This window comes from Acinonyx jubatus, chromosome E1 (assembly GCF_027475565.1).
Source record: "Acinonyx jubatus isolate Ajub_Pintada_27869175 chromosome E1, VMU_Ajub_asm_v1.0, whole genome shotgun sequence".
NCBI lineage: Eukaryota > Metazoa > Chordata > Mammalia > Carnivora > Felidae > Acinonyx > Acinonyx jubatus.
In genome coordinates, this window is record NC_069397.1 from 45,153,705 (window position 1) to 45,163,202 (window position 9,498).

At 40.7% G+C, this 9,498-nt stretch overlaps 1 protein-coding gene and 1 long non-coding RNA gene across 14 annotated transcripts in view; one reads left to right on the forward strand and one right to left on the reverse strand.

Moving 5' to 3' along the window:
- Positions 1-7,372, reverse strand: part of STRADA (STE20 related adaptor alpha) — a 26,554-nt gene extending 19,182 nt beyond the window's left edge. For 4 of the 13 annotated variants that reach the window (XM_027048088.2, XM_015076398.3, XM_053212274.1 and 1 more), the window contains exons 1-2: positions 7,257-7,366; positions 5,902-6,067 (exon numbers count right to left, since the gene is read on the reverse strand). The gene's annotated coding sequence lies outside the window, so the exon portion shown is untranslated. The other 9 variants (XM_053212273.1, XM_015076403.3, XM_015076394.3 and 6 more) reach the window with 9 other exon arrangements.
- LOC113596095 (uncharacterized) overlaps positions 1-9,124 on the forward strand; it is a 21,023-nt gene extending 11,899 nt beyond the window's left edge. Inside the window, exon 4 of the long non-coding RNA XR_008294248.1 lies at positions 7,875-9,124. This is a non-coding gene — a long non-coding RNA (uncharacterized LOC113596095). The remainder of the gene's footprint in view (positions 1-7,874) is intronic.
- Positions 9,125-9,498: the final 374 nt, after the last annotated feature.

Genomic DNA, 9,498 nt, shown 5'->3' on the forward strand with positions numbered 1-9,498 from the left:
TCCTGCACCCTAGTTTCCTGCCTTCATTCTCCCAACATAATTCGAGCATAATTTTTTTATTAAATCAACAGTCTTGCATTTACATTGCTATGACTGTGGAAACATGGTTTAGAGCTGAGGCAAACAGTTAGAGATGACCATGTCTTTCTTCTTGTACACCATTTGTTTTCCTAAAGTTAATAACGGATTCATTTCTTTTTCACTTGCTTGGTTTCCCATATAGCTATAGTTAACTTTTTCTGAGTACTTCAATATCTCTGCTATTCATCTTATCAATATATTTTCTCATACATTCAAACTCATCCATTCCAATTTTTCCATGGAGGTTGCCTTTCCAAGGCCCTCTATCCCCCTGTTGCTGAACTCACAACCCCAAAATCGAGACACATGCTCTACTGAGTCAGCCAGGCAACCCTGCAACAACCTTTTTAGTGTGGAAATCTGGATCTTCCAATTCTGAGAAATATTCTTGTATTATTTCTTTGATAATTTTGTCTCCTTCACTTTCTCTGTTTTCATGTTACAGAATTCTTAATAGTTGAAGACTTACTTCTAGAATTACCTAGAATTAATTTATGCTTGTTTCACTCCTATTTTACAACTCTCTTTTCCAAGAGATTCCTTCCATTTTATTTTCTAACCCTTCTATTAATTTTTAAATCTTGGTTACACATTTCCAAGACCTTTTGCCATTTCTCAAATGTATCTTTTTTCACGTCATCCTGATCTTCTTTTATGTTTGCTTATAGTTAAAATTATATCTAGAATGGCTAAAAGCTTAATGCATCATGACCACATAGGGTTTATCTCAGAAATGAAAGACAGTTTTAACATTAAAAAATGAATCAATGTATACAAACTGTCTTTGTCCGAAGTTGTTTGCAAATAAAAAACAACCAATTTTAAGGAATTTTAAAAAGTGAATCAATGAAGCGCACTTGCTGGCTCAGTTGGTAGAGCATGCGACTCTTGATCTCGGGGTCGCGAGTTCAAGCTCCACACTGGGTGTAGAGCTTACTTAAAAAAAAAAAAATCAATGTAATTTTACTTGAATAAACAAGAAAAAAATACAATCATCTCAATAGATGGAGAAAAAGCATCTGAAAAAACTCAACATCATTCATGATTTAAAAGAAACTCTCAGGCAACTAGGAATAGTCAAATAGGAACAAGATAGAAATAGAATTTACCAAGTCAACATGGTAAAAGATATGCATAAAAAATGTATCATTAACATCATACTTAATAGTAAAAAGAATTAATGAGTTCCCTCTAAGAACAGAAGCGAAACAAGAATTTTCTTGTTATCTCATCATCATTTCTGTTCATCATTGTATTGGTGGTCTTGGCCAATGCAAAAAGGGAAAAAGAAACAAAAGGCATACAAATTGGAAAAGAAGGTTTAAAACCCTTTATTCATAGACAACGTGATTGTATACATAGAAAATTATAAATATTTTACAAAAAAGACATTAGACCTAAAAAATGAATTTAGAAAGAAGGTCAATTACAAAACACAATTGTACTTCTATATACTAGCAATGAATTAGTAGAAAATGAATTTAAAAAAATGAAAGCTTACAGTATCAACAAAAACATAAAATAATTAGGAGCGTTTTCTTAAATTATAAATAAGATACGTATGTTTAAAATTATAAAACATTGCTAAGAGGTATTAAAGATAAGCTAAACAAGAGATATTCCATGTTCATAGATTGGAAGACTCAATATTGTGAAGATGTCAATTCCCTCCAAGTTGATCTATAGATTCAGTGTAATCTCAATCAAAATCCCAGCAGACTTTTTAAAAGAAATTGATAAGCTGATTCTAAAATTTATACAGAAATACAATTTATACAGAAATAAAATTTATACAGAAATAAAATAGCCAAAATAATTTTGAAAAAGAACAAAATTAGAAGACTTATGATACCTAATCAGACTTACTTTAATGCTATAGTAATCAAGACAGTGTACTTTGGTTTAAGGATAGACAAATGGATCAATGAAGCAGAGTAGAGAATCCAGAAATAGATCTCTTTCCAGAAAGAGGACAAAGTAATTCCATGGGGAAAAATAATCGAATACAAATGTCTATCTATTTAGAAAAAATGAACTTTGACCCTTACCTTACACCATACACAAAAATTAACTTGACATGGATCACAGAACTAAAGAAAAAGTTAGAACTACTAAATAAAAAGAGGAGGAAATCTTCATGATGTTAGGATAAGTAAAAATTAAAAAAAAAAAAGGAATATCAAGAGCATGAAAGGAAAAAGAAAAATATGATAAATTTATGAAAATTAAAAAATTCTGTCTTTGAAAGATACTACTAAGAAAATGAACAAGTTGGGAGAAAACAGTGTGTGTGTGTGTGTGTGTGTGTGTGTGTACATAACATTTTATATACAGAATATTTAAAGAACTTCTACAATTCAATAAAACAACTCAATTTAAAAAATGGGCAAAAGATTTTACAGAAGATATAGGAATGGCCACTAAGCACATGAAATGGTACTCAACATCACTTGTCATCAAGGAAATGTATATAAAGCTACAATGAGATACTACTACACACCTACCAAAATGGCTGAAAATAAAAACTGACAATACCAAGTGCTTGACAAGGATAGTTACCAACAGGAACTTTCATACATTAATGGGGATATATGGGGATAGGGATACAAAGTAGTATAGCCACTTTGGAAAATAATTTAGTAGCTTCCTATGACCAAATAATTCTGCTCCTAGGTAGTCTATTCAAAAGAAATGAAAACATATGTTCACATAGATTTGTATATGAATGTTCATAACAGCATTATTCACAATTGGCCCCAAACTGGAAACAAACGTCTATCAACTGGTAAATGAAAAAACAAAATGTAGTATATATGCCAGCAGAATACTACTCAGCAACAAAAAGAACTTTTTGGGTGATGAAAATGTTCTGTATTTTGATTACATGGTAGTTACCTAAGTGTATCTGTCAAAACTCAACAAAACCATTAACTTAATGTAGGTGTATTTTATTCAGGGTAAATTACATCTCAACAAAAATGATTTTTAAAAAAATTTTTTTTCATGTTGATTTTTGAGAGAGAGACAGACAGAGTGCAAGCAGGGGAGGGGCAGAGAGAGAGGGAGACATAGAATCCGAAGCAGGTTCCAGGCTCCGAGCTGTCAGCACAGAGCCCGACGCGGGGCTTGAACCCACGAACTACGAGATCATGCCCTGAGCCGAAGTCAGCCACTTAACCAAATGAGCCACCTAGGCACCCCACAACAAAAATGATTTTAAAAACCAAATGACGAGAGACACCTGGGAGGCTCAGTTGGTTAAGTGTCTGACTTTGGCTGAGGGCATGATCTCATGGTTCGTGGGTTCAAGCCCCACATGGGGCTCTGTGCTGACATTTCGGAGCCTGGAGCCTGCTTCGGATTCTGTGTCTCCCTCTCTCTCTGCCCCTACCCTGCTCACATTCTGTCTCTGTCTCTCAAAAATAAATAAACATTAAAAAAAATTTTTTTTAATTATAAAAAAAAGTCAAATGACTAAAATAATCAGAAATGCTTTTGAATAGTCTAGAAAAAAAAAACACTGCCAAATTCCTCCTTTTTTTTCTAGGAATCCTTAGAACTGCTTCAGAGAAATCAAAGAAATAGTTTTCAATCCAGGGGAGAGAGGAGGCCTTTCAAAATCATCTACAGTTTTGTTTTGCTTTTTTTTTTTTTATCAAATTGCATTTATCTTCACCCCTATCCTAATTTTCTTACAGAAGATCATCATCATGTTAAGAATCATTTATCCTGGCATTAAATAGTAAACATATTGACTGAATTTGAAGAAAAAAAGATTATTAGAATACACATTGTTTAATAACATTAAACACAAAGCATCATGCAAAAGAAATTTAAGAGGAAACAAAGTCCACATCCATATGTAGTCTACAACAGAAAGAAAATAGAATATTAATGTAGATAAAAAGATGATTTTTATCTGAAGGAACTGCCTATGATCTGGAAAAATACTAGCAATAGAAAATAAAGTCAATCCCAAAACACTGTATAAACTAATATAACAAACCTAAAAACTGGTCCTAGACCACCACACCAACAGCTTCATTAATTATCTGAACCATTGGCTCCCAAACCAGGATGTGTTTCAAATTAACTTGTTAGTTATAAAAACCTTTGGATGCTCAAACTCCCCCCTTCAAAAATTTTAATCCAGCAAGTCTGGGGAATGCACAAGTAGAAACGGGCAATTCATTATGGTGTTCAGCAAAGGGAAAAGACAAGGGACCTGAATAGTTTTATGGAAGGGATGGGGGGTGGGGCTTGAATGTCAAATACAACTTAAAGAAAACAGCAATTCCAAGCATGAAATAGTATTACTACTGATTTTTAGTACATTCTTTGTTTTGTCCACACATGTATCTCCCAGTTTCTAGAATAGTGCCTATCACATGGTAGGCACTCAGTAATGTTAAATGACCAACCAAATATACTGACAAATGTGTTGGCACTTTGCATACTCTCCACTTAATGTGAGGCCAGTAATAGGAGCACAAGTCCACATATATGAGAACAATGAAGAGGCCTTATGTGAATGCTAAGAGTATCGACTTTCTTCACCAGGCAGTAGGAAGTAACTAGGTTTTGAACAGAAAGGTGACAAACACAGAACAGCGGTCTAAGTGTCTCTCAAACTTTATTACGCATTCAAATCATTTGAGGATACTGCTAAAATTGCAGATTTTGATTTAGAGATGTGGAGTGGGGCCTGGTAGTTCTAAAAAACTTCCAGATGATGGTAATGCTGCTGATCTGTGCACCATCATACTGACTAATGTTTGAGAAGCCTTGTTGGAAGGAACATTCTAAGGAATATTAATCTGCAAAGGGATGGGAGAAGGGGAGGTGAAAAAACCCAGAGAAAGGAATGCCAGTTAGAACACAATGCCAGTGGACCATATTTGGGGTGATAAGAGCCTGTAGGAGAAGGAATGGTAAGAAATAGATGGACAGGGGAGAAGGAAAAATAAAGAAATTATATTTAATTAGCAAGGACACCATAAGTCATCTAGCCCATCCTCCACCCTTCAGAGGAACAGCTTTTACAAACTCCTGAATGTAAGGTTACTTTTAACCTCTGCTTGAAAACTTCCCCCACTAGAGACTCTACCTTATCAGGGAACCCATTCTACTTGTGGACAACTCAGATGACTCCTGATTTTTTTGTGCCCAAGGAACTGGGAAAGAGTAGTGTGTCAGCGACAAAACAGGAAACTCAGAGGTGGAAGTGGTTTAAGTGGAATGATGAGTTCGAGTTTTTAAATCATAATGAGGTTGAGAAAGTAGATATGCATCCCAAATGGGAAGGTGTAGCAGTCAGTTAGAAGAGACACATTAGAGATGGCTATGTGGACTTGGGAGTTAGCAGCTAAAGCTCTACAAGTGACAAACTCCCCAAAGGAGAAAATGGGGAGAGCAAAGCAGGCTGGGGAAGCAAGCCTTGGGATAGGTCCATACTTAGGACATGGCACTTGAAGGCAGGTAGGAAATGGAGCCCAAAGGAAAAACTTTAAAGGTTCTGCTTCCCTTACTGGACCACTTTTGCTCCCCCAACCTGGTTAACTTTGACTTGTCACTGCTTACTACTCATCTCAGGTGTCCTGTGCTACAGAAGCTCTCCCTGACCACCGCTCCCCCCGCCCCCACTTATGTTAGGTGTTCAGTCTCAGTATTCAATCCTTACACCTACCACAATGTTAACTGCCAAGAGTCTTGTTCACTATTGCTTTACTCTGCCCAACACATAATATGGGCACTCCTGTATCTGTTAAATTATTAATAGTTAAAATAAAAAAAAACAGTAAGCATTTATGGTGAACTTACTATGTGCAAGGATCTGTGCCAAATGCTTCACAGAGATCAGCTCACAATAAGTACTATCATCCTCGTTTTACAGATCAGGAACTTAAAGCTCAAAGAGGTTAAGTGCCCCAAATTCCCCACAGGCAAGTGGTAGAGGACTTGTTAGATCTTTTCCAAAGCCAGTGCTCTAGAAGCCAGAGTGATAACACAGAAACATAGGGAAAAGTGTCAAGACTGTGTGTGCGAAGATACAAAGATGACTGAGAAGACATCGCCTGATTTGACAATGCTGCTGACCAGATGACAAACAGTATAGAAATAATTCATTTGCCTTGATTTATTTTTTTTTCCCTATTTTTGTCACTGCTTTCCTAAACTTCTTCAATGTCTGGGGTTACAACTATAAACACTGCATCTGAGTCACAATATTCTAAGAAACCTGATCAAAGGCTGGGGGAACAGACTTAACCAGTTCAGCACTGTAACTAATGGCTGAATAGGATCCTGGCCTAAGGCAGGTAACCGGGTGAGACTTGCTTTCAATTCTCAGGGACAAGAAAGTCTTGGGGGTCTTTAGACAGTATCAATCAGTCAGTGAAGAACTGTCTTAATCCCTCAAATACATATTGGAATACGGTTCTACTTCAACAGGTAGTATACAATAAGAAAGGGACCAATACTAATGGCTTTTCCTCTTTGAGGGAATCAAATTAGAATATGCTAGGACATCTTAACAGAGAGCTAGGCTGATAAATTAGTTCCCCATTTCCTGGAAACTTGAACAATTTTATTTAACCACTCCCCTTCCCTCGAGCTCACTTCCCTACCCCCACCGCCCATCTCCACCCCAAATCTACTGTGGGCGCTGAAACATTCTTGGAAAACAAGACAATTAGCAGCTCTTTGTTTTTGCTGATTCAGGGAGTCACCTAAATCGTTCTCCTAAGGGGGTTTGCCTGTCCAGCCTGGGATAGATGGAAATTGGGGTTATGGGATCGGGGAGGGGGGGGGGGGACGGGGGGAGCGGAAGAGGTCAACACAGGATCGGCCGCCTCTTTGAGCAGGACAAACTGACACCTGGGCCCCAGGTTCCCCACCTGGAAGTGTGGGGGGTAAGATGGGTACGGAAAGCAGGCGCTCGCCTCTCCCGGCAACTCCGCTCCGGTGTCTCCCGGGCAGGCCCAAGCCTATTCTGCTCTCAGGCTGCAGTCTCATTGCGGGAATCGAGGAACTGGGTGAAAAAGGGGCCCGTGGAGGGTGAGGGGGGGCCGGGATGGCCGATCTGACGAAGGCCCGCCCCTGAGGAGATGGAATCGGAGTCAGGGCGAGAAAGAACTGGTCCTGGAGCGCACCAGGCGGCCCCGCCAGCCCGGTACCTGGTCCTGGAGTTAGCAAGCAGTCCCGACCCCGTCTCAGCTCCGCCTCCTGAGTTTAGGGACTCGCAGCCAGGCCGGTTGCTGGGGGAGGGGGCGGGGGAGGAGAAGGTACGCAACGTGCCATGCGCAGTAGCGGGACCCGGGGAGGGCTGGTGGCGGAGAGCTCCACCCCGCCCCGGCTCAGCCCGCGCGAGCACGGAAGCTCCGCCCTCCCCGGCCCAGGCGGGTGAGGAAGCTCCGCCCCACCCCCGCAGCTGCGAGCCAGTAGGGCAGCTCCCCAGCGGTGGGTTCGTCGCCTCGGGGGCGTCCAGCCCCAGGGGAGGGCCTTCCTTTGCGGCCGCGTAAAATGCGCTTTTTCGCTTCAGAGTTAGCTCGGTCCTTGACGGAATCAGACGCAGTCTGTCTCTAACAGAAGGGATCTTTTTCCCCATGTGCGTGGAAGCCGAAGGCATTAGCTCGTCCTCGGTGGGCCCTGTGGGGTTCGACAAGAGCTCCCGGGAGCCTCCGCGCCCCTGCAGCAGGAAGTAGGATAATTTCAATAATGAAGAGTCAGAGGGACAAATAGCTGATGACTTGGCTACTTTAAAAAAAATTTTTTTTTCTCATTTTGTGTGGCAGTACTTCAATGGAAAAAGCTGTTTCGCACTCTTCTTTGAAGACATCTCAAACGCCCTTCCAGCACCAAACGAGCTGCAAAGGGGAAACCCACTCCTCTGTGCCTCAGATTCCTTATTTGTAAAAGGAGGAAAAATAGCTCAACTAACGCGAACTTTTTTTTCCCCTTCTGGATCTTTACGTCCCTGGATCCTTCCCAGTGCACAACTCTGAGAGACGTTCTGTAGAAACCCGTCAAGCCTAAGCCGAGCTGTGTTGGTCTTGACAGAGGAGGACACAACCAAGTGAGACAGATCTGTGAGACTGCGGTTTTTTCCAGTGACTTACCCTCGGGGTGGGGCGTGTGCCCACAATTAGGTAGCCCATCAAGTATTGAACACTGGCTCTTCGCAACTCTGACCCTCGACACAGATTTGTACTGGTCTAACTTCCAAGATGGGGGAGTTCTGCTGCATCCAAACTGATGGATAAATGATGCTGAAACTCCATGTGAACTTTGCCTAGTGACTGATAACGCGCCTCGGGGCCTCATTCAATTTTACATACAGCACTTTGATGTTACCTAGTCCTTTAACATTCCAAAGCACGGCCCTCACCACTCTCTCTCTCTCTCTCTCTCTCTTTTTTAAGTAGGCTTCAGGCCCAGTGGAGGCCAACACGAGACTTGAATTCACAACCCAGAGATCAAGACCCCAGCTGAGATCAACAGCTGCTTAACTGAGCCACCCAGGTGCCCCTATTCTATCATTTTCAAATTAGGATGGCGCTCTCTGCAGCAGATGTTAAACTGACAAAGCAAGATGGTAGAAAATGAAGTCAAATTATTGGCGAGTTCTTCAGAAAAGACCTTCACATGTGGTCTTTGCAACTGAGGGTGCTAGAAAGGTCAGTGCCTTTAGAGATGCCAAGTGATGCAGCCGTCACAATGAGGAATTTGAATACGGAGGCTCCGCCCACCACCTGTGGCCAGGCAGCTGTCATTTTCTAACTGGATGTTAATCAGGTAAGGAGGCTCCAAGGTCTCACCATCTTCATGATTGCCCACAAAAGCTAGCTAGAGAAACTTTTGGCCCAGACTTTGTGACTGTTTCAGGGAGCAAATTTCCACTCACTTTAGTTTTCCTTGCGAAAGCATCTCCTAAATCCAGATAGCTTAGAAAACCAGTGTTAATGGAAGGTCAACTTTCAGAGTTTACAAAGTCTTCCTGCTTTGCTTTTGACTTGTTATGGGCAAGTTTTGCTTTGAACTCTGCGCATCCAGTTTAAACTAAGCGCAATGGCCTCTTCAAGATAAATGATTAGAAAGGTAAGGTAAAACCAATTGCCTAGAATACTCAAGTGAGAGAAATGCTCATGATACTTGGTTTTAGTAAATTGGGCGGGATTATTTAACTTGTAGAACACCTTATACGTCAAAACACATTATACATGGTGTTTGTTAGGTCCTCTGAAGAGCCATTTCAGAAGGGGGAGGAGTGGATAATGCCCACTTATAGGGGAGGAAACAGACTTGTTCAAACACTAAGACCGCACCAGGGTCCCTGCCAACAAACCCAGGGCTCTTTCCTAAAGCGGAAAACTAGCTTCCAGCTTGGCTACAAACTTTCTAAGTGATACAGTTACATGC